The sequence below is a fragment of the Protopterus annectens genome, chromosome 2.part1 (genome assembly GCF_019279795.1).
Source record: "Protopterus annectens isolate FY-2018-M chromosome 2.part1, PAN1.0, whole genome shotgun sequence".
Classification (NCBI taxonomy): domain Eukaryota; kingdom Metazoa; phylum Chordata; order Ceratodontiformes; family Protopteridae; genus Protopterus; species Protopterus annectens.
In genome coordinates, this window is record NC_056729.1 from 1,799,387,088 (window position 1) to 1,799,410,417 (window position 23,330).

General features: G+C 45.2%; 1 protein-coding gene across 7 annotated transcripts in view; it reads left to right on the forward strand.

The window, feature by feature from the left end:
* The window catches only part of USP48 (ubiquitin specific peptidase 48), a 3,461,715-nt gene that overhangs the window by 1,276,415 nt on the left and 2,161,970 nt on the right, over positions 1-23,330 (forward strand). The window lies entirely within an intron of this gene.

Below are 23,330 nucleotides of genomic sequence, written 5' to 3' on the forward strand. Positions count from 1 at the left end.
GCCCCTCCAGCGAAATTAGTCCTGAGGGCCCTGGGGTCCATGGCAGTGGCCATCAATCTGGCATCAATCGCACGTCTGAATATGAGAATCCTCCAATGGACCTTACAGGTCCAGTGGTCTATCCTATGTCACCCCCTGTCTACACCTATTCCCCTCAGCAGGGTTTGCAGGGAATCTCTACTTTGGTGGCTCCATTCCAGGGACCTCCGGGAATGGCGCCCCTTCTCCATGTCCCCACCCCAAGTCACAGTGACCACGGACGCATCTCTCTTCGGGTGGGGGGGCATTGCATAGGCAGATCCGTCCAAGGCACGTGGACTCGCACAGAGACCTCTTTGCATATCATTGTCCTGGAGATGAGGGCGGTGCTTCTAGCGTTGCAGGCTCTCCATTCCCTTCTTCCTCCAGGGACTATTGCAATTCAAACAGACAACATATCAGTAGTGTGGTACATCAAGAAGCAGGGGGAACCAAATCTTACCCATTTTGCAGAGAGGCCATGAGAGTGTGGGAATGGGCGATTATCCACCAACTGCTTTCTCATAGCAACGCACATACCGGGTCGGTCAAACATTCTAGCGGACAGGTTGAGTTGAACTATCCTCTCACCTTACGAGTGGTCTCTGAACCCATTAGTAGCGGAAAAGATCTTCTTCAGATGGGGTCAACCTTGTTGCGATCTGTTCGCGTCGCCTTCGAACACGAAGTGCAGTGAGTTCTTTGCTCTAATTCCCCCACCACGGGAAGTCCCCAGAGATGCTCTGGTTCATGCTTGGCCATCCGGTCTTCTTTATGCTTATCCTCCTCTTCCGTTGATGACAAAATTCTTGCAGAAAGCTCGTCGGTTGGGGAGCAGAGTTATCTTCATAGCCCCATTCTGGCCTCGCCAAACCTGGTTCCCATGCCTACGGTCTCATCTAGTACATCCTCCCTGGATCTTAGATCCCATTCCGGATCTGATTTCTCATCCTTTGGGATTGAAGACCCCCGACCTGGACAACCTCAAGCTCTTGGCTTGGTTGATCCAGTTCCATTAATGGCTAGGACTCCCGGTATCTCATCCTCGGTTAAGGCCATCCTGGTGGCCGCTCATAAGCCTTCTACCAGGAGAATTTACAAGAGTAAATGGAAGTGTTTCTCTATCTGGGTGGAGCATAGGAATTTGGATCCTTTTACAGCTCCTATCTCAGCAGTCCTCGACTTTCTATCCCATATTTTTCATCAAGGGGCTAGTTCTTCTACTGTTAAAGTTCAATTGGCAGCTATTTCCCGCTTCCATGTTGGAAACAGTTTTGGCCCCCTAGCTTCCTCTAAGATTTGCAAGACATTCCTGAAAGGAACTTTCCTATTAAGACCCCCCCTGTTAAAGATGCAGTTCCTCCATGGGATTTAACTCTAGTTCTTCAGGCTCTCACTGGTCAGCCCTTTGAGCCTGCAGCTTCAGTCGACTTAAAGTATGTATCTTGGAAAACTGCCTTCCTGATTGCTATTACCTCAGCCAGGAGGATATCAGAGCTTCACGCTCTTTGCAGTAAGCCTCCATGCATCATCTTTCATAAAGACAGGGATGTCCTTCAAGAATGCAACTGCAGTTATAACATGTGGGTTGTCCTGCCTCAGGCAGCCCTCGGTCGGCCTGATTCCAAAGTCTGGGTCCGACGTCGGCTGATGTCGCATTTCCCTCCGACGTCAGAGCGGCTGGAGTACATAAGCATCAGCCGACGCCATTTTCTTCAGTCTTTCTTGCCGCGCGGTGCCCGAAGCAGAAGCGGTTCGCAAGTGCCGGTCGGTCAGCTCCTGTATTCTACGATACCGAAGTCATCAAAAAAGCTAAGTACCCCGTTGGGGACCTTTTCTTGCCTCAGCCGATGTCAGAAATTACTGAAAAAGTTAACAATTGTCTTTTTTGTGGTAAACAAATACCTCATAAGGATTTCCACTCTTACTGCCTCCCTTGCCTGGGCCCAGACCACGACGTCTCGGCCTGTGTAGCCTGTGCTCGCTTCAACAAGCGCACTCTCAGGCGCCGGGCGGAGTTCGCTGAAGATTTTTTCGGCAATAATTTTGCTTACACCATGCCGTCGGATCTTCCGACATCGCAAACTCCCAAAAAGCGAAAAGACCGGGACCGACATCCTCGGCCCACGTCTACCACCGACTCCACGCCAAAACCTAGCACGAGTGCTCCGGTTCCCTCTGAGACGGTCTCTCCACCGCTCCGAACCGAAGACACCGCATTACCGACGACTCCGATTCCAGACATTACTCCGACGCCAGTTATAGATTTTCCTCCGGATACAGAAACCGAGGAAATGCCCGAGACCATTGCTGTAGACAAGGTCACTCCTGCACGTGGAGCTGCCAGGCCCCCTATGGCCATGTCTATTAAGGCCTACACTAGGGCTAAGGCAGCCAGCAAAACAAAGCATATTACTTCTAAATCCTTGCCTCAGCTGACTCCGGAGACACAAATTATGTCCATGGCTGCTGATTTAATTTCCATGATTAGAGGTTCACAGGCCCATCCTGAGAGAGCATCCCAGCCTCCTCCTGATAAAAGGCCCCAGGTTGAACCCTCTGACCCTACTCCTTCAGATGAAGATTCTGAGGGCTCTGTCCACTCTGATAGCCTGGAAGAGCTCTTCCAGACCTATGAGGACTCGGATGCAGAAGATTCCATCCCTTCGGCCTCCCCTCCTGAGGATATTTCTTTTGGGGAAGTTCTGCACACCATGAGGGAACATTTCAAGTGGCAAGGTCAGGAATATTCTGATTCTAGGAAACGCCTTAGGACTTTCCTTAAGAAGCCTCAGCACAGGCCCTTAGCTATTCCTCCTGTACTTGATGTTCTGGATGATTTGTATTCTGACTCTAGTGCTACCCTGATTCTCTTCCTCCTGCTCCAGCCAAGCCAGACAGGTATTACAGGGTCCCAGAAACTCATTCCCATTTATTCAGGGCCCATACTGCTGATTTGGAAACTATTTCACAGGGGCCTAAAGGAGTTTCAGCCTCCACCTCAAAAAATCCTTTGCCCTCCAACAGGGAAGCTAGGTCATTAGAGAGATGGGGCAAAAAGGTTTACACATCCACTACCTTATCGATGAGAGCTTTAAATTGCCTTTTTCATATGTTACAATATCAGGATTATCTCTTAGAAGATTTACAAAAAACATTAGCTTCTCCTGATCCTTTAGACAGGAAGACTTTGCAGGAAGCTGTACATAACACTCAGCAAGTAAGCAATCACTTCCTGCAGTGTGGATATGATGCACTGGAAGCTTCATGTAGGGCAGCTATGACGGGGGCAGTGATTCGTAGACACGCTTGGTTAAAAGATCAACCTCTACCAGATCATGTAAAAGCAAAACTTCTGGCTGCACCTTTGGAAAAGAACAAGCTTTTTGGTGCAAATGCTAAGGATGTGTTAAAGACCATCGAAGAAAAAGCAAAATCAGTTCAGACTGTGAAAGATTTCCTCCAGGTTCAAACCCCAGATTCAGTAGGAATTGGCCTTCAAAAAACTGGTCCTTTCCTAATCCAGAAAAGTTTCAAAGGGGTAAGAACAGACGTGGCCGAGGAAGAGGCCAATACAGAGGCCCTTACAGGGGACGACAATGGCAGCCAGGAAACCAAAGAAGGGACGCAGGGGTTTCACCTGCCCAACAACCACAAACTCAATGACTTTCCTCTACTACCGCCTACCAGGGAACAACTAGAAGCTCCCTTGGGTGGCAAATTATCTCTGTTTGCAGAAAACTGGCACAGACTGACAAAGGACAATTGGATTTTGGACATTATAGACCGAGGGTACAGTTTTCATTTTCATACCTTACCAAGAAAAAAGGCATGCCAAACCTACCACAAAATCAGAAGGCAGAGGCTATCAAGCAAATCACTCTACTGACTCGAATGAAAGCAATAGAAAGTTCCACAACAAGAACAAGACCAGGGGTTTTACTCAAGACTGTTCCTTGTTCCAAGAAAAGAATCTCAATGGAGACCAATACTGGACTTGTCCGCATTAAACACCTTTCTCATAGTACCAAAGTTCAAAATGCTGACTCTACAGCAACTCCTTCCCATGCTGGGCAAGGAGTTGTGGCTGACTACTCTGGACCTCAAGGAGGCATACCTGCATGTCCCTATCAGACACAGCTGCAGAAGATACCTCAGATTTCTTGCAGGGCCAGAGCATTATCAATTCTCAGCATTGCCATTTGGCTTATCTACTGTGCCCAGAGTATTTACAAAATGCCTGGCTTCAGTAATTGCTCATTGCAGGCTCCAGGGTATACAAATTTACCCGTACCTGGACGACTGCCTCATACAAGTGGACGACAAATTGATGTTGACAAAAAACCTGGATTATGTCATACGATTACTTCAAGCTCTGGGATACACAGTCAACTTCCAAAAGTCAAGACTGCAGCCATCCCAGCAAATAATCTTCTTAGGAGCCAAACTAGACACAGCCTCTCAGATGGCTTACTTGACAGAAGACAAGCAAGAGAAGTTAACTCATTACTTCAAAGGTTTAGCAAAACTCACCCAGATGACTGCAAGGACATTCCTACAGGCCCTGGGTTACATGGCATCCTGCATTCTACTGGTTCCATTAGCAAAACTACACATGAGAAAGCTTCAATGGTACCTAAAAAGCATTTGGTCTCAACACAGCAACAACTTGGAGACAATCATACCACTCATTCCATGCCTACAAAAGGAATTCCTATGGTGGGCCTCGGTGAGCCAGGAAAACACAGGTATGTCATTCAAAAAAACCACAGATAACAAAGACCATGACTACAGACGCCTCAAACCTTGGATGGGGGGGGCGCACATGGAAGGCAAGTGTATACAAGGACAATGGTCTCCAAAGGAAACACATCTGCATATAAACCAAAAGGAAATGCTGGCAATAATGCATGCCATCGAGGCCTTTCAACACCAACTCCAGCAAGGCCATTTAATGATACGGACAGACAACACCACTGTGATGTGGTACATAAACAAGCAGGGGGGCACCCACTCTTACCCCCTTTGCAGACTGACAATGCAGCTTTGGGAGAAATCACTGAGCCTAAACATCCAGTTACAATCCCAGTTTGTTCCAGGAAAAGACAATGTGTTGGCGGACAGCCTAAGCAGGAATTTCACAGATCCACACGAGTGGAGGTTACATCCGAAGGCCTTCAGACAACTCACTTCGACTTGGGGCAAGCCAGAAGTGGACCTATTTGCCTCTCACCTCAACCATCTTCTACCAAAATTTTGCACAAGGACATACCATCCAAAAGCTTGGAAAATAGATGCCCTCTCATTCAACTGGAACTCCCTAGCAATCTATGCATTCCCACCTCTGCCACTGATGACCTCAGTATTACTAAAGATCAAAGCAGAGAAGCCCAAGGGAATCATAATAGCTCCGGATTGGCCAAGACAACACTGGTACCCACTACTACGGAGCATATGTCACACCAGGAGGTGGGCCCTCCCCCAGTGGCCTCTACTTTTGACTCAACACAATTTGAAACACTGCATCCAAATCTTCAGACACTGCAGCTAACAGCCTGGGAGATCCCATAAATAACTTCAGCTTATCTCTCTCCAAGGAAGTTCAGCGGATACTAACAGAGGCTCGAAGACCCTCCACCAGAAAGGTTTACTTAGCAAAGTGGAAAAGATTCAGCAATTGGAATACCAGCAAGGGACATGATGCATCATTGTTGAGCATCCCACTCATCTTGGAATATTTGGCAGATATGTTAAAGAACGGCCTCTCATATTCTTCCATAAAGATACATGCATCTGCTATTTCAGCTAGATACAACACTGATCCTCCTGTTTTTTCTCACCCCTTACTAAGACAATTCCTCAGGGGAATCAAGAACATTAAGCCTCCAAGAAAGGCCCCAGTGCCAGCCTGGGACCTCAATTTTGTCTTAGAAAAACTGACTCTACCTCCATTTGAGCCAGCAGCTTCAGTTGACTTGCAATTTCTCTCATGGAAGACAGCTTTCATGTTGGCAATTACTTCAGCAAGAAGGGTTTCGGAGCTACAGGCCCTAATGGCAATACCACCCTTTATTGATGTTCTTCATCTCACATTGCTGCAGTCCTTACACTTGGGTAGTCCGCTGTCCTCGGTCGGCCCGAATATCAAAGTATAAGGCTGACGTCGGTCAAGGCGCATTAGACTGACATCAGGACGTCAGGGTACAAATGCGCATGACCGACGTCATATCCTCAGTCTTTTTTGCCGCATGGTCCGATGCAGAAGCAGCGTTGCAAGTGCCGTTCAGCGTTCTGAAATTTTTCGAATTCGGAGTTTCAGACCGAGTCAAAGTTGGCTAAGTACCCCGTTGGGGAATATTTTAGTTTTTCTTGCCTCAGTGGTTTACCGGATGTCAGAAAAAGTGAATAACTGTATTTCTTGTGGGAAACAGATACCGCATAGAGATTATCATGCTTTGTGTATTCCTTGTTTGGGGCCTGAGCACGACGTTGTCGGGTGTCGCTTTTGTGCTAGGTTCAATAAGCGCACTATTAGCGAAGGTTAGATTGTGCCAGGTTAGTCTTGAAGCGGTGCAATTATAATATGCCGTCGGATGCTCCGTCGTCCGCTTCTTCGAAGTTGCGCAAAGACAAAGCAGCTAAGCCCAGGCAGGAAGACTCGTCCGTACCGGATCCCCGTTCTTTGGAGGTGTCGGTGGAACCGGGGTTCCGCGGAGGTTTCTCTGGAGTCCCAGGGGGAGACTTTGTTATTGCAGGATGTGGCCTCTCAGGAGGCAGGTCAGGCTGAAGGGGCTTCTCAGGTTACTGTACTCCCCTCCCTTCCTAGGGTGGTTAGGCCCTCTCCTTCTGTTTCCAAGGCTTCTCCCAGAGGCAGGCCAGGTTTAGCTTCTGTTGGTGTCACTCCTAGTTCATCAGGATCTGTGCCCAAGGAGCACATGCTCAAAATGGCAGAAGATTTAATTACTTTAATTAGAGGTTCTTTGCCCCCTCCTGATAAGAGGCCTAGGGTGGAACCAGAGTTGGGGAGTTTTGAGCAGGCTTCGATGTTTCAGAGTCTTGACTGAAGACTTGCAGGAGTATTCTCCTTATTCTGATTCTGATGTGGATGATTCTACTCCTTCTGCTTCTCCTCCAGAGGATTTTTCTTTTTCAGAGACTCTTCATTCCATGAGGGAACATTTTAAGTGGGAAGGTCAGGACTTCTCTGATTCCAGGAAAAGGCTTAGGGAATTTTTGTTTTTACCCCAGCATAGGCCTTTGGCTATACCTCCTGTTCTGGATGTTGTGGAAGATGTGTTTGCAGAGGTTTCTCTTAATCCTGATTCTGTGCCTCCTGCTCCTGTTAAACCGGATAGGTATTACAGGGTGCCTGAAGCTCATAAATATCTTTTTAAGAGTCCTAGGGCGGACCCAGAAACTGTTAGTTAAGGGCCTAAGGGTGTCAAGGCTTCTGTTGTAAAAAATCCGGTTCCTCCAGATAAAGAGGCCAGGGCTTTGGATAGATGGGGAAAGAAAGTCTATACTTCTTCCACCTTAGCTATGAGGGCTTTGAATTGCCAGTTTCACATGTTGAAATACCAAAACTATCTACTTTCTCAATTGAAGTCTAAGGTAGATGCTCTGGCGGAAGGTATTGAGTGTAAGGAATTACAGGATTTGGTGCATGTTTCTGAACAGGTGGGTAAGCATTCTTTGCAATGTGGTTTTGATGCTGTACAGGCCTCATCTAGGGTGGCTGCCACTGGGTCAGTTCTTCGCAGGCACGCCTGGCTGAGGGATCAGAATTTATCTGACCATGTTAAGACAAGGATTTTAGATGCTCCTTTACAGTCTGATGTGTTGTTTGGGTCACCTGTGGAGGCAGTCTTAAAGAAAATGGAAGACAAGGCTAAGTCTATGCAGACTGTTAAAGATTTTTTGCAGGTTCAGCCTCCAAAGTTTAGTAGGAATTGGCCTTCCAAGGGGTGGACGTATCCTTCTTATGATTCCCAGTCTAGGGGTAGATCTAGACGTGGTAGGGGCAGAGCTCAGGGCTCTTTCAGGCCTAGAACAGGGAGTTCACCTGCACAGTCTTCGGGTGAGGGCAGGGGTCAGTCCTTTCGTAAACAGGCCCAATGACCTACCTTTTCAGCTGCCAGAACCTTCTCGTCTGGCAGCACCTGTGGGAGGAAGGTTGGCACTTTAAAAGGGAAAATTGGAGTTTAATTACCCAAGACAGATGGGTATTGGATATCATACACCAAGGATACAGGTTTTATTTCCATACCTTGCCTCCTTTCAAAGGCATGCCAGACGTTCCTCCTCAACAAAGAATAGAGGCTCACAGACAAATTTCTCTGCTACTGCAAATAGGGGCCATACAGCCGGTCCCTCTGCCAGAAGTGGGCCTAGGATTTTATTCTCGCCTGTTCCTAGTACCAAAGAAGGGGAACACGTGGAGACCAATTTTGGATTTATCTATCCTCAACACTTATCTGGACATTCCCAAGTTCAAAATGTTGACGTTACAACAGCTTTTACCTCTGCTGGGCAAAGATCACTGGATGGTGACTCTGGATCTCAAGGAAGCTTACCTTCATGTTCCTATCAGGCCCATTTGCAGGAAGTATCTGCGTTTTGGCTGGGACTTCACATTATCAGTTCTCTGCATTGCCCTTTGGCTTATCTACTGCCCAGAGTGTTCACGAAAGTTCTGGCTCCAGTGATAGCTTTCTTCAGGCTAAAAGGAATACAGATTTATCCTTATTTGGACGATTGCCTGATTCTGGCTCAAGGAAGGGACGAACTTCTTCATCATTTGCAATATGTGATAGCAGTGCTAAGATGCCTGGGGTATTCTGTGAACGAAATAAAGTCCAGTCTAGTACCCTCTCAGGACATGTGCTTTCTGGGTGTAAGACTGAATACAGCATCCCAGATGGCATTTTTGACCCCGGACAAACAAAAGAATCTTTCCCTTTACTTCCATCAGTTGTCTCATCAGTCCAGGCTGACTGCAAGGACAGTCCTTCAAGCCTTGGGGTTCATGGCATCTTGTATTCTGGTGCTTCCCAATGCCAAACTGCATATGAGGAAGCTACAATGGTATCTCAAAAATGTATGGACGCAGCACTGCCAGGATATGGACACTGTCATTCGAATAATACCTTGCATTCAAAAGGAATTTTTGTGGTGGGCTCAGGAATGTCACCTAAACAAGGGACTCTCTGTGACCCGCCAGAGGCGAGTCAGATTCTAACGACAGATGCCTCAGACAAAGCTTGGGAGCTCATCTAAATGGAAAGTGGATACAAGACACGTGGCCTGCCAGACTACAACATCTACATATCAACTTGAAGGAGATGTTAGCAGTCCAATTTGCATTAATAGCTTTCAAGGATTTACTTCTTCCAGGGCAGGTGTTGATTCTAACAGACAACACAACTGTCATGTGGTACATCAACAAGCAAGGGGGAACACATTCTTATCCTCTATGCAGGCAAGCAATGATTTTGTGGGAGACTGCTCTAAGTTTACAGCTAAATCTTCAGGCAAGGTTTCTGCCGAGCACAGAACTCCTTAGCAGATGTGTTGAGCAGACGAATTATGGATCCCCACGAGTGGAAATTGGATCCTCATGTATTTCAGAAATTGACAGTGTCATGGGGAACTCCAGACATAGATCTGTTCGCTTCTCCACTAAACTACCAGCTGCCAAAGTTTTGCACAAAAGGTTTCATCCCACAGCCTGGAAAGTGGATGCTCTTTCTTTCAATTGGAGCAATCTTCATGTGTATGCCTTTCCACCTCTGCCTCTCCTCCCAAAGGTACTCCTAAAGGTCAAACAGGACAAGCCAAAGATGATTTTAATAGCTCCAGATTGGCCTCGACAGCACTGGTACCCATTACTGAGAAGTCTGGTACGAGAACCTCCATGGCCTTTGCCTTCGATTCCACACCTACTGTCTCAGGAGAACAGTCGTTTACTCAATGTCAAACTTCACTCTCTTCACCTAACAGCCTGGCATATTCTGTTTTGAACTCTGAAGGGTCTCAACTTCCACAGCAAGTTTTGAATGTTATTTTGGAAGCCAGAAGGCCTAGTACAAGGAAAGTGTACGCAGATAAATGGAAGATATTTTTATTTTGGAGTGCAGCAAAGGAATTTGATGTTTCTGAGCCTAATTTAAGTGTGGCTCTTCAATATCTTACTGGGTTACTGGACAAAGGTTTGTCCTTCTCTTCTATTAAGGTTCATGCTGCAGCAATTTCGGCTCACTATGACTGTGACCCACCATTGTTTTCTCATCCTTTGTTCAAGCAATTTCTTAGAGGGGCAAAGAATATAAGACCCCCACGTGGAGCTCCTACTCCTGCTTGGGACCTCAATTTTGTGTTGGAGAAACTCACTCTACAACCTTTTGAGCCTGCAGCTACTGCTGAGTTGAAATATTTATCATGGAAGACTGCTTTTTTGTTGGCCATTACCTCTGCAAGAAGGGTTTCTGAATTACAGGCCCTTATGGCAGTTGAGCCTTCTTAATTTTCCATAAGGATAGGGTATCTTTAGTACTAATCCTTCCTTCATGCCTAAAGTGGTTTCTAGTGTGGCTTTAAACCAAACTATTCATTTGCCTACTTTTATGCAAATCCCCAAAATAAAGGGAAAAGATTTTGCACACTTTAGATGTACACAGGCAGTTGCGTTATTATTTGAGCAGGACTAAAGGGTTCAGGCAGTCTCAGCAGTTATTTGTTTCTTTTGCTTTGAGTTCTCAGGGCAAGCCTGTGTCAAAACAAACTATTTCTAAGTGGATTGGGTTTTGCATTGCTTTCTGTTATTCCCATCATGGTAAGGAGATTCCAGCTGGGATTAGGCCTCATTCCACTAGGGCTACTGCCACTTCGACAGCTTTTATAAGGGGGGTGGCAACTAAGGATATTTTGGAGGCAGCTACTTGGAGTTCAGTGCATACTTTCTCTAAGCATTATCACCTTCCACTTTACTCTAAATCTAGGGCTGGCTTTGCCACTGCTATTTTACAGGGCATTTTGGCAGCTCCTGCTGCTTTATAGTTTTGCCATCCTCCCTTACCTCTGCTTTGGGATTCTACCCAAGTGTAAGGACTGCAGCAATGTGAGATGAAGAACATAGTACAGTTTTGTACCTACCATAAATGTAGATGTTCGAAGATCCACATTGCTGCAGTCCAATTTACCCTCCCTCCTTCCCCTCTGTATTTAGATGCGGTTGTGTGGGGTGGGTTGTAAATATTGTATTTATTGTATATATTGTACATATTATTAGTGCAGGGTGGTTGCTTGGTGGTTTGCTGTCTTTTGGTTTTGACCTTTCTTTTAGGGTCTTCTGACATCTGGGGTGAGAAAATACTGAGGATATGACGTCGGTCATGCGCATTTGTACCCTGACGTCCTGATGTCAGTCTAATGCGCCTTGACCGACGTCAGCCTTATACTTTGATATTCGGGCCGACCGAGGACAGCGGACTACCCAAGTGTAAGGACTGTAGCAATGTGGATCTTCGAACATCTACATTTATGGTAGGTACAAAACTGTACTTTTTTCATAGAGACAGGGTTTCATTAAGGACCAACCCTACTTTTATGCCAAAGGTGGTATCTAGGGTTTCTTTAAATCAAGCCATTCATCTGCCTGCTTTCTTCCCCAATCCTGAGAATAAGGGGGGAAAGACTGTTGCATACCTTGGACATTCGCAGACAACTTCGATACTACCTGGACAGAACCAAGGCCAGTAGGAAGTCTGAACAACTTTTTGTAGCTTACGCCCCTGCAGTCCAAGGAAAAGCAATTTCAAAACAGACTATTTCTAAATGGATTGGACATTGCATCAGATTCTGTTATTCCTTTCATGGAAAGACTGTTCCAGCCAATGTCAGACCACATTCCACCAGAGCTACAGCCACCTCTACAGCATTCTTAAGAGGGGTGCCTACCAAGGACATTCTAGAAGGTGCTACTTGGGGCTCCGTGCATACATTCTCCAAACACTACAATCTCCCTCTATACTCCAGATCCAGAGCAGGCTTTGCTTCGGCAGTCCTGCAGGGTTTGATTGCCACACCATCTCTTTCCTAGAGCATTCCTCCTCCCCCAGCTAAGCTATGGTATTCTACCCACATGTTATGACTGCAGTTGCATTCTTGAAGGACATAGTACAGTTTTGTACCTACCATAAATGTAGATGTCCGATAGACATGCAATTGCAGTCGGATTTTCCCTCCCTCCATACCCCTCTATGCCTAGGGTCCACTCCTATCCCTGTTACTCTTAGCTGGGGATATCTATTATGGTGTATCTGTTTTATTGCTCATTTATTTGTTTGGAATCCTGTTTTTGTCTTCCAATTTGATTACAGCCTTCCTTGGAGGGCACCTGGCATCTGGGGCAAGAAACACTGAAGAAAATGGCGTTGGCTGATGCTTATATACTCCAGCCTCTCTGACGTCGGAGGGAAATGCGACATCAGCCGACGTCGGACCCAGACTTTGGAATCAGGCCGACCGAGGGCTGCCTGAGGCAGGACAACCCACATGTTATGACTGCAGTTGCATGTCTATCGGACATCTACATTTATGGTAGGTACAAAACTGTACTTTTCCTTCAGGACTAATCCCTCCTTTCTGCCTAAAGTGGTTTCAGAAGTCAACATCAACAAGTCCATCAATCTACCTGTCTTCTTTCCTAATTATCAGAACTAAGGAGAGTATAGACTTCATTGTCTGGATGTACATAGACAGTTGCGATTTTACTTAAACAGAACAGCTGAATTTCGAAAATCAGATCAACTGTTTGTCTCACTTGCTAAGTCCTGTCTGGGTAAGCCAGTGACTAAAGTAACCTTAGCTAGATGGATCTCCCAATGCATCCTTCTCGCATACAGAAGCTCTGGTCGACCTGAACCCTTGAGGGTTCGAGCTCACTCTACCCCTTCTGTGGCTACTTCTGCTGCTTTCTGGTCGAGGGTTTCTTTGGATGACATTTGTTCAGCAGCTACTTGGGCTTCCTTTAATACTTTTATTACACATTATAAACTGGATCTAATATCCAGGGGATGCGCATCTTTTGGCTCTGCAGTGCTCCGGAATATTCTTTTATGAGGACCTCCCAAGTTGTTGGTAGCTGGGGACTCTGTCCCACAGGTTGCTGATCAAATGAAGGTAACTACTTCAGATAAAGAAGTATGTACTCACCATAATGTTCCATCTGAGTAGGTAACTTCATTTGTCAGCAACCAACCCTCTCTCCATCTCCCGGATCTTTAGTTAGTTCTTGAAGGATCATGATTTGTCACTTTCCAGATGACATCAGGTGATGTCAAGTAGTTTTTCTTTGTGTTGTAGTAATGTTCTATGATACTATGGCAAACTCGATCTGAGGGTTAGAGGGAGGTGGCAGGGCATTATGGGTAGGGGGAGGAGCTTGGAGCTTGGATCTTTGGCTAGGAAAGCTGCCGGCTTGGATCCGAATCGGATCCGATACCCACAGGGTGCTGACAAATGAAGTTACCTACTCAGATGGAACATTATGGTGACTACATAACTTCTTTTTCTTTGCTATCATTCCCCCATCGGGGGAGTCACCTAGAGATGCTGTACTTCAGAATTGGCCTGCCTGTGTCCTTTACACTTATCCTCCATACCCCTAAACCCCCAAGTTTCTTCAGAAAGCACCTTGATTAAAGAGCACCCTTACTGTTCTTGACAGATTTTGTGTTCTTTTCTTTAGTCTCATCATCATCTCCCCTGGGTCTTGGATCTGATTCCAGATCTTCTGTCTCACCCAACAGACTCGATTCATCCAGATATTCTGGGCCTAAAGTTGACTGCATGGTTTCTCCACTTCCATTGATTGCTAGGACAGCCTAGGCTCTCCCTCAGGATGGACATATTTTTATCATCCCACAAAGCTTACACCAGAAAACATTACAAAAGCAAATGAAAAAGATTCGTATTTTGGGAACAACAAAAATTATTAGACCCCTTCTCTGCTCCTATCTTGAAAATTCTGGAATTTCTAACATCTTTTTTCTTTCTTTCTGCTTCGCCCATTTGGGGTTGCCAGAGCGGATTATCTGTTTCCATGCATTTCTGTCCCCTGCATCCTGCTCTGTCACACCAATGACTTGTATGTCCTCTCTCACCATATCAGTAAACCTTATTTTAGACCTTCTTATTTTCCTCTTACCTGGCAGCTCCATCCTTATCATCTTTCTCCCAATATACCCAGCATCCTTCCTCAGCACATGTCCAAACCAACCCAGTCTTGCACCTCTGGCATTGTCTCCAAACCATCCATCTTTAGCTGACTCTCTAATATACTTATTTCTAATCCTGTCCATCCTCATCACATCCAGAGCAAGTATTAACATCTTTAACTCTGCCACCTCCAGCTCTGACTCCTGTCTTTTTGTTAGTGCCGTCTCCAAAACATACAACATAGCTGGTTTCACTACCGTCTTTTTAGACTTTCCCTTTCACTCTTGTACCAGTCTATCACAAATCACTCCTGACACTCTTCTCCACCCTGCCTGCACTTGCTTCTTCACCTCTTTCACACTCACCATTACTCTGAACTGTTCATCCCAAGTATTTAAACTCATCCAAACTCGCCAGCTCTGCTCCCTGCATCCCCCCATTCCTCTGTCCTCCCTCTTATTCATATAAATATATTTTGTCTTAGTCCTTCTGACCTTCATTCCTCTCCTCTCTAGAGCATATCTCCTCTTCTCCAGGGTCTCCTCAACCTGTTCCCGACTCTCACTAAAAATCACAATGTCTTCTGCAAACATCATAGTCCACTGGGACTCCTGTCTTATCTATGCTTTCTCCAAGTCCACAAAGACGCAATGCAACTTCTGACCATCTCTATACTTCTCCATCAACATCCTCCAAGCAAACATCGCATCTGTAGTGCTCTTCCCTGGCATGTAACCATACTGCTACTCACTAATCATCACCTCCCGTCTTAATGAGCTTCCACTACTCTTTCCCATAACTCCATCCTGTGGCTGATCAGTTTTATCCCTCTGTAGTTACTACAGTTCTACACATCACCCTTATTCCTAAAAATCGGTACCAATGCACTTCACTCCTCAGGCATCCTCTCACCTTCCAAGATTTCGTTAAACAGTCTGGTTAAAAACCCCACTGCCATCTCTCTTAAACACCTCCGTGCTTCCACAGGTATGTCATCTGGACCAACAGCCTTTCCATTCTTCATTCTCTTCATAGGTGTCCTTACTTCCTCCTTGCTAATCCATTATACTTCCTGATTCACTATCCCATCAGTATCCCATCATCCATCCTTCTCTCTCTTCATTCATCAGCCCCTCAAAGTACTCTTTCCATGTGCTGAACCCACTCTTCTCACTTTTGAGTGCATTTCCCTTGTTATTCTTTATTACTCTAAACTGCTGCACATCTTTCCCAGTGCAGTCCCTTTATCTAGCCAATTGGTTCAGGTCCTTTTCTCCCTCCTTAGTGTCCAGCCTTTTGTATAACTCGCCATATGCCTTATCCTTAGCATTCGTCACCTCTATTTTCACCATATGCCTCATATCCTTGTACTCCTGTCTACTTTCTTTATCTCTCTGACAATCCGACTTCCTCTTTGCCAACTGTATACTCTCCTGTACTTCCTCATTCCACATCTAGGTCTCCTTGTCTGCCTTCCTCTGTCCAGATGTCACGCAAGGCACCTTTCTAGGTTATCTCCCTTTACCACCTCTGCTGTGGCTGCCCAGCTGTCTGGTAACTTTTCATTCCACCCAGTGCCTGTCTTAACTCTTTCCTGAACTCCACTTTACATTATCCTTTTTCAACTTGGCACTATCCTCACTCTTCTCCTCTTCTTCTTGATTGCCTGTGTCATCCTACAGACCACCATCCTGTGCTGCCTAACTATGCTTTCCCCTATCACCACTTTACAGTCTCCAATCTCCTTCAGACTGGCCCTCCCATGCAGGATATAATCCACCTGTGTGCATCATCTTCCACTCTTGTATTTCACCCTATGCTCCTCCCTCTTAAAATACATATTCACCACAGCCATATCCATACTTTTCACAAAATTCACTACTGTCTGACTTTCTGCATTTTTGTCCTTAACACCATACCTACCCATGACCTCCCCATCCCCTCTGTTCCCTTCACCAATATGCCATTTGAAATGCACTCCAGTCACCACTGTCTCACCCCTGGGGACAATCTCCACCACTTCATCCAACTCTCTCCAACATTTTTCTTTTTCTCATCCATCACACACCCAACTTGTGGAGTATATGCACGAACAACATTCATAGGTAGGTACTAGGCTGTCTGCCCGAAGGCAGTTATAAGCCTATCCAGAAATCATCATGCCATCAATTTCCAGCCTTGTAAACATCACTTTGTCCAACACTCTTTTTCACCTCCAAAACACTTTTGACATACTGTTCCTTCAGGGTAACCCCCACCCCAAATCTCCTCCCATCCACACCACGGTAGAACAGTTTGAACCCGCCTGTAATGCATGTGGCCTTACTACCCTTCCATCTGGTCTTTTGCACCCACAATATGTCAACCTTCCTTCTCTGTCATATCAGCTAGCTCTCTCCCTTCACCAGTCATACTGCCAACATTCAAAGTTCCTACCCTCATTCCCACATTCCTAACCTTTTTGCTCTTCTCCTGCCTCCGGGCATGCCTTCCCCCTATTCTTCTCCTTCAGCCAACAATAGCCGAATTTCCACCAGGTGGTGGTGGTTAACATGGGCCAAAACCAATCTGGTATGGAAGTCTGTATTGTTGTCTGCATAGTTGATCTGTCAAAATTTTTACACCAGATGCCCTTCTTGGCGTAACCCTCTCCATTTATCTGGGCTTGGGACTGGCACAAAGAAATACACTGGCTTGTGCAGCCTGTAGTGGCTGGGTTCTGGAATTTCTACATCAGTTTTCAAAAAAGGAGCTAAATCTTCTACAGTTAACATGCATTTGGCTGTCATCTCCAATAATTCATCTCTCGTATCTTCCAATCTTTGTAGAGCTTGTGTAAGAGGATCTTTTTTCCTTAGACCTCCTATTAAAGATCCTACTCCCTCTTTGGATTTAAATGTAGTTTTGCAAGTTCTAACCCAGTTAGCATTTGAGCCTTCAGCTAAGACAGAAATGAAATATTTAACTTTGAAAAACTGTCTCTTTAGTAGCAGTAACCTCTGCCAGAAGGGTTTGTGAGTTACAGGCTGTGTCTTCTAAGCCCCCTCATTTGATTTTTCATAAAGATAAAGTTTCCTAGAGAACCAGCCCTTCCTTTCTTCCTAAGGTAGTGTCAGAATCTAAAAGCACAATCATTACACCTCAAACACCATCCACACCTACACAACACACACCCACATATGCTGAGATCCTCCACATAAACATACCCAAACAAAGGAGACATCTGAGGCAAAAGCAGATGCAATCTCCACAGCCCTCTACACTAGATACCATGCATAGTCCACACACCTGTGTCTCACAGCCACTAAGGATTCACCATAAACCCAACATATTAGTCATAGGGGACTCCATTGTGAGAGACACAAATGTGCTGCTCACATTGCTAGATAAGGAGGAAGTCATGGTTAGTTTCTGTCGGGTACTAGCGGTATCACGCACGCACTCATGTCTCTCAACAGGTATTGTTATGACTCTGTCATAGTCCTTGTGTGTGGATGACTTGAGACGTACCTCTCTGGACTACATTTATTTATTATTTATTTATTTTACATTTGTTTACTGGGATAGTCCGACTGGATACATGTCCATTTTCAGCGGAGGCCCGAGGAGAAAAGCTCCACAAAGACAAACTTACATAGATTACACAGAAGTTAGCAAACAATTATAAAAACAAAGTGATTATATACAATGGGTTAGTAGTGTTCCCTAGTAGGGACTCACAATTGTCATGGACAGACAATTAAAAGTAAGATACATCAGATTGGAAGCAGAGCTTGGTGATGTAGTTACAAGTTATGATAATTGCAGAATATGCTTTTAGTTTATAACTTAATCAGGGTTGGTACATGGGCATAGCCAATTCACTTTGAGATACTGTTTGAGTTTTTTTTTTAAGAGACTTTTGGAGGATTGTAGGGTTATATAGTTTGGCAACGAATTCCAGGTTTTGCCAATGAAGTTGGCAAACAGGGATATTAAGAGAGACATGATTGAGCTTGCTGATTATGCGTCCCAGGCGTGTATGTCCCAAGCCTTAAGCAGCATTCTGCCGTCACCCAGAATGATGCCTCAATACAAACTGAAAATGATTGACTAACAGTTGGCTTAGTTTCTGGTGTCATTCCAGGGGGTTCCAGTACCTGACAGCCTGGGAAGATGTGATCGACAGACCACGATGCTTTGCCAGAGATGGCCTGCATCTGTCTCATCTGAGCTTCAGGCTTCTGGCAAAGGCTCTTGCCTCTCCCATTGTGCGTCTTTTAGGAAAAGTAATGAGGTTAAAACTACCAACATGGCTCTTGCCTCTCCCATAGTGCCTCTTTTAGGAAAAGTAATGAGGTTAAAACTACCAACATAAAATTTCAACAAAACAATGACCTTTGCAACAGTTTAGATACAGTCTATCACTCTGTCCTCCTTACTAAACTATCTAACCTCAACCTATCTTCTACCTCCCTTGCCTGGTTCTCCAGCTATCTCTCTGGTAGGCAGCAATCTGTCAAATGGCTCTCCTCCTGCTTTTCCTATATGTCTGTTCCAACAGGTGTTTCACAAGGCTCAATCTTGGGTCCCCTTCTATTCAACATCTTTACAAGTGAACTCTTCACCTCTTGCAGACAATCCTCTCTTATACAATATGCAGATGACGCTACACTCATCTCCATCTCCAGTAGTATTACAGACCTTCACACCCTTACTTAAAACTCCTTTCTGTCCACAGAGGAATGGTTATCTGGCAATCATCTTATCCTTAATCCCAAGAAGACCAAGCTCTTGCTGTTTCTTCCCCTCACTTTCAAACCATAAATCCACATTTACTGTAACATCCTCCAGCAACACTATCATAAAACCTGAACCACATACAAAACTGTTAGGTGTCATTATTGATGACAAACTCAAATTTAACTTGCACTTACTGCAAGGAATAAAAAAACACCAGAAACCTGGCCTGCTTTATCGCAGCAAAAGATTTCTTACTCCAAATGCTAGACTCTCCTTAGCACAGTCCTTCCTCCTGCCCACACTTCTCTACGCAGCCCCAGTACTAACCAATATACAAGCTACTACCTTGAACAAACTGCAACAAACTTACCACAAAATTGCAAGATTCATTACTAACATCCCCTACAACTCCCATCACTGCCTGGCCCTGAACTCATTACAGTGGCTCAAATTCCCTCAACTACTGATACTTTCTCATTTTCAAGTTATACACTCCATTCTATACAGACCTTCATCCTGTCCAGCTCTCACTACTTTTTATCTACCTACACCCCTTCTAGAACCCTCCGCACCTCTAACAAGCAACTTCTGAATGTAGATCATCCAAAGAAGAACATAGGCAAACTACTATACAGCTGCTCAATAGCCCACACTTGGAACAAACTTCCTCTACACATACGCTCCATCTTACGCCCTGCACACTTTAAAAAGGAAATCAAACTTTACCTTCTCAATACCAAGTCTTGTCCCTGCTTAAAACCTACCTAATTTCCCCTTTATCCAATGGTGGTGCTTCACTCTGAGCTCCTGTAAGCAAATATACCTTCCTAGGAAGCCTAGGCAATAAACCTGATCACTTGTATATAACTTGTTTGTACATATATCAAAAGTAGTTCATCTGTTTATTTCATTGTGATTTTTTTTCATAGGGCAATCTAAATGTTTGATTACAATCAAATTAGTACTAATATGTTTTGGGAATGTCACTTGGTTTTGCTACTTTCTATTTTGTTACCTATGTAATCCTTAATTTTTTTTTTTTTTTTTTTGGGGGGGGGTAACTGAAGCTTTTCTCCTCGGGTCTCCACTGTAAACGGGCTTCTGGCCCAGCTGGACCAACCCAGTTAACAAATGTCAATAAATAAATAAAGGTCATGCTGCTAAACAAGAGGAGTCTAAATGTGAAACTGCACTCATTGCAAGCATTCTTAATCCTGGAAAATGCTGACATCTGTGCAGTCACAGAAACCTGGTTTAAAGCTGCGGAGAGCACCCCAGCCTTACCTGGTTACTCATCCTGTCAAACATTCAGACCTCCAAACTGTGGGCAGTACAGCCAAAGGAAGTGGCGTTTTCAGTATACATTAAGGACATATACACCTCCAGGCTGGTCAAACAGTATGACACACAGGAGACACTCCAGGTGTAGTTAACCATTGACAAGCCCCCCTATTCAAATTATAGCTAGCTACCTGCCCCCAAATCTGGCTCAATATGCCCAATCCTCCTATTTGGACATGTTTGAATCTATCAAGATTCTACCCTTTACCCTGATCCTGGGTGACTTTAACTTTCCAAAGATATATTGGAAGAACTACTCAAGCCAGAACACAAATGCCCAGAGATTCCTCAATTTTTGTCAATGCAAATGCCTTGGAATAGCTAGTCGATACCGCCACAAGAGATGAAAATATCATGGACTTGGTATTACCCAACATGAGTAACCACTGCAGCGTCCCTATAGTATCATCCTCCCTGGTAAGATCCGACCACAAAGTGGTCACTTTCAAAGTCACCATCTCCCCCAACCCCCCCTCTAGCTAGGATCAGACATAAAAACACTTCTCCAAAGCTGATTACAGCCTCCTGAGAGATGGTGTAAACAGCTTCACAGTCCCTTCCCCTCTGTAGGAACTGGCTCCAATATCCAAAACTACACCAAAGCACTATGCAAGCATTTATATAGATGTATGGAGTCTGGAATAACCCCACAGGACTAAATCCTCCTTTGCAAGGAAGAGTAAACCTGTCTAGTGGACATCTGCAATAAATAAACTCTATAACAAAAGGAAAAAATTGCTGTCCTAGACCAAGAAGGAGCAGGTGCCCAATTGGAAGCAGTCTCCTTAGCCTGAACAAGCAAATAAGACCACTAGTGAAATCCTCCAAAGCAAACTTGAGTCCAATTGGCCACATCCACTGGAGACAATCATAAGGCCTTCTTCACATATGTCCACAACCTCAAAGGAAGCACCCAGATCTGTTCTGAACTGATGGCCAAGGACACCACATATACAAATGCCATACATATAGCAAACTTGCTGGCAGACAGATTCAGTGTAAACTTCACCACTCTTTCCTGCCTAAACAGTACCAATAACTCTCTAACTAGATTGTAAATTGTAAACTGTTGAATGTATATCTGCTTGTTTTGGAGCTTTTCTCCCAGTACTTGCCCCCTTCACACAGGTCATCATTGTTCTCTCAACTGCAAAAATAAATAAATAAGGGACCTGATAACATCCCAGGCTGCATCCTATGTGAACTTGGGCAGGAACTTGCAGCACCATTAGGCTCCCTATTCAACTAAAGCCTGAGTACCGGTTTCATCCCAGCTGAGTGGAGAACAGCTACTTGTCATCCCTTTACTCAAAGGTAGAGCATCCACCAATCCATGAAATATAGACCCATCAGCCTAACTAGACTGATCTGCAAGGCCATGGAATGGATTATCATGGACCTCATTAACGAGGACATTGGCAACCTCCAAACACTTGATCCCACACAGTTTGGCTTTGTGAAGGGGAGGTCATGTCTTCTAAATTTGATTGACTTATTTGAGACATTCACCAAAGCCATGGATGAGGGGAAGACTGTGCATACCACCTACCTTGACCTGGCCAAAGCCTTTGACATTATTCCCCACTGGGGCAGAATAGATAAATTCTCTGTTCGGCATCAATCCATATGTTACAAGATGGGTAGCAAACTGGCTCACTGATGGAACCCACCTAGTCAAAATAGGGGAAGCCACCTCAACCAGTAGACCTGTGACAAGTGGTGTACCCCAGGGTTCAGTCTTGGGGCCTCTGTTATTTGGGATATACTTTTCTGAGATGCAGGCCAAAACCAGTGGGCTATGGCTGCCCAAGTTTGCAGATGACTGCAAGCTGGGTGCTGTCATCGTTTACCCTAGTGATGTGGGCATCCTCCAAGAGGGTCTCACTCAGACAAATGACCGGTGTCAGCAACATGGTCTTAAGCTGAATATCAAAAAAATGCATCATCATCCCCTTTGGAGACAGTGACGTTCCCACAAATCATCACATTAATAACATCCTAAGCACGCCATCAGTTGTGAGGGATTTGGGCGCCCAGGTTGACAGCAACCTGACTTTTGACCACCATGTTGCTTCCATTGTACAGAAAGCCTTATACATGACCCACCTCATAAGTAAGGGTATCTCATCCAGGGACAAGGAGGTCATAACATCCCTGTATTCTTGACTTATGAAGCCCATTATTGAGTACAATGCACCTTTCAGCATGTACCTTGCAAAGCGCATGTAGCAGCTGGAGAGACCACAGAGGTTCTTCACCAAGAGAATCCAGGGCCTCAAACAACTGCCATACACAGGCTAAAAGCCCTATCCCTCTACTCTGTTTCATACAGACTACTCAGAGGTAACCTGTGTCTGGCATACAAGGTGATCACAGACCCCATCTTGATGGGACTGCTGTATAGCAGCAATTCAAGCTCCACTCGTAACTGGCATGGACAGCCTCCACCTGGTATGTGACATCAACAGGACATGGTGGGACAGATTTGTGTCCCAGAGACTTTCCCATCTATGGAATAGACTCCCTCTGCATGTCAAGCAGAGCACCTCTTTACCCCTTTTTAAGCGCAACCTGGATAACTGGATGGGAAACAAACTATACTCTTGGATTCCACCCGTGTCCCTGCTGGACAGGGGCATCGGTTGCTAACTTTTCTAAACATGGGCTAAATTTTGGCTAGGCTTATAAGGGCCTCAGTGCCACTAGTCTAGTAACCTCCTATGATTAATCAAACTGTCAAGCTACCAGATGTTCTTTGTGTTTCACTGTTGCAGTCGTCACATTTGGGTTATCTTCCTGTAGGTAGCCCTCAGCCGGCCTGAATACCAGAGTCTTGGATTCCTGTGTCGGATGCTGTCTCTTCTTCCATGACATCAGGTAGTCAGGGGTATAAAACATGCAGCCGATGCCATTACATCAGTCTTTCTTGCCGCGCGGTGCCCGAAGCAGAAGCAGTTCGCAAGTGCCAGTTGGCCGACTCCTGAAATTGTCGGTTAAGTTGTCAATCTCGCCTTCATTCTTGCTGGATGGGT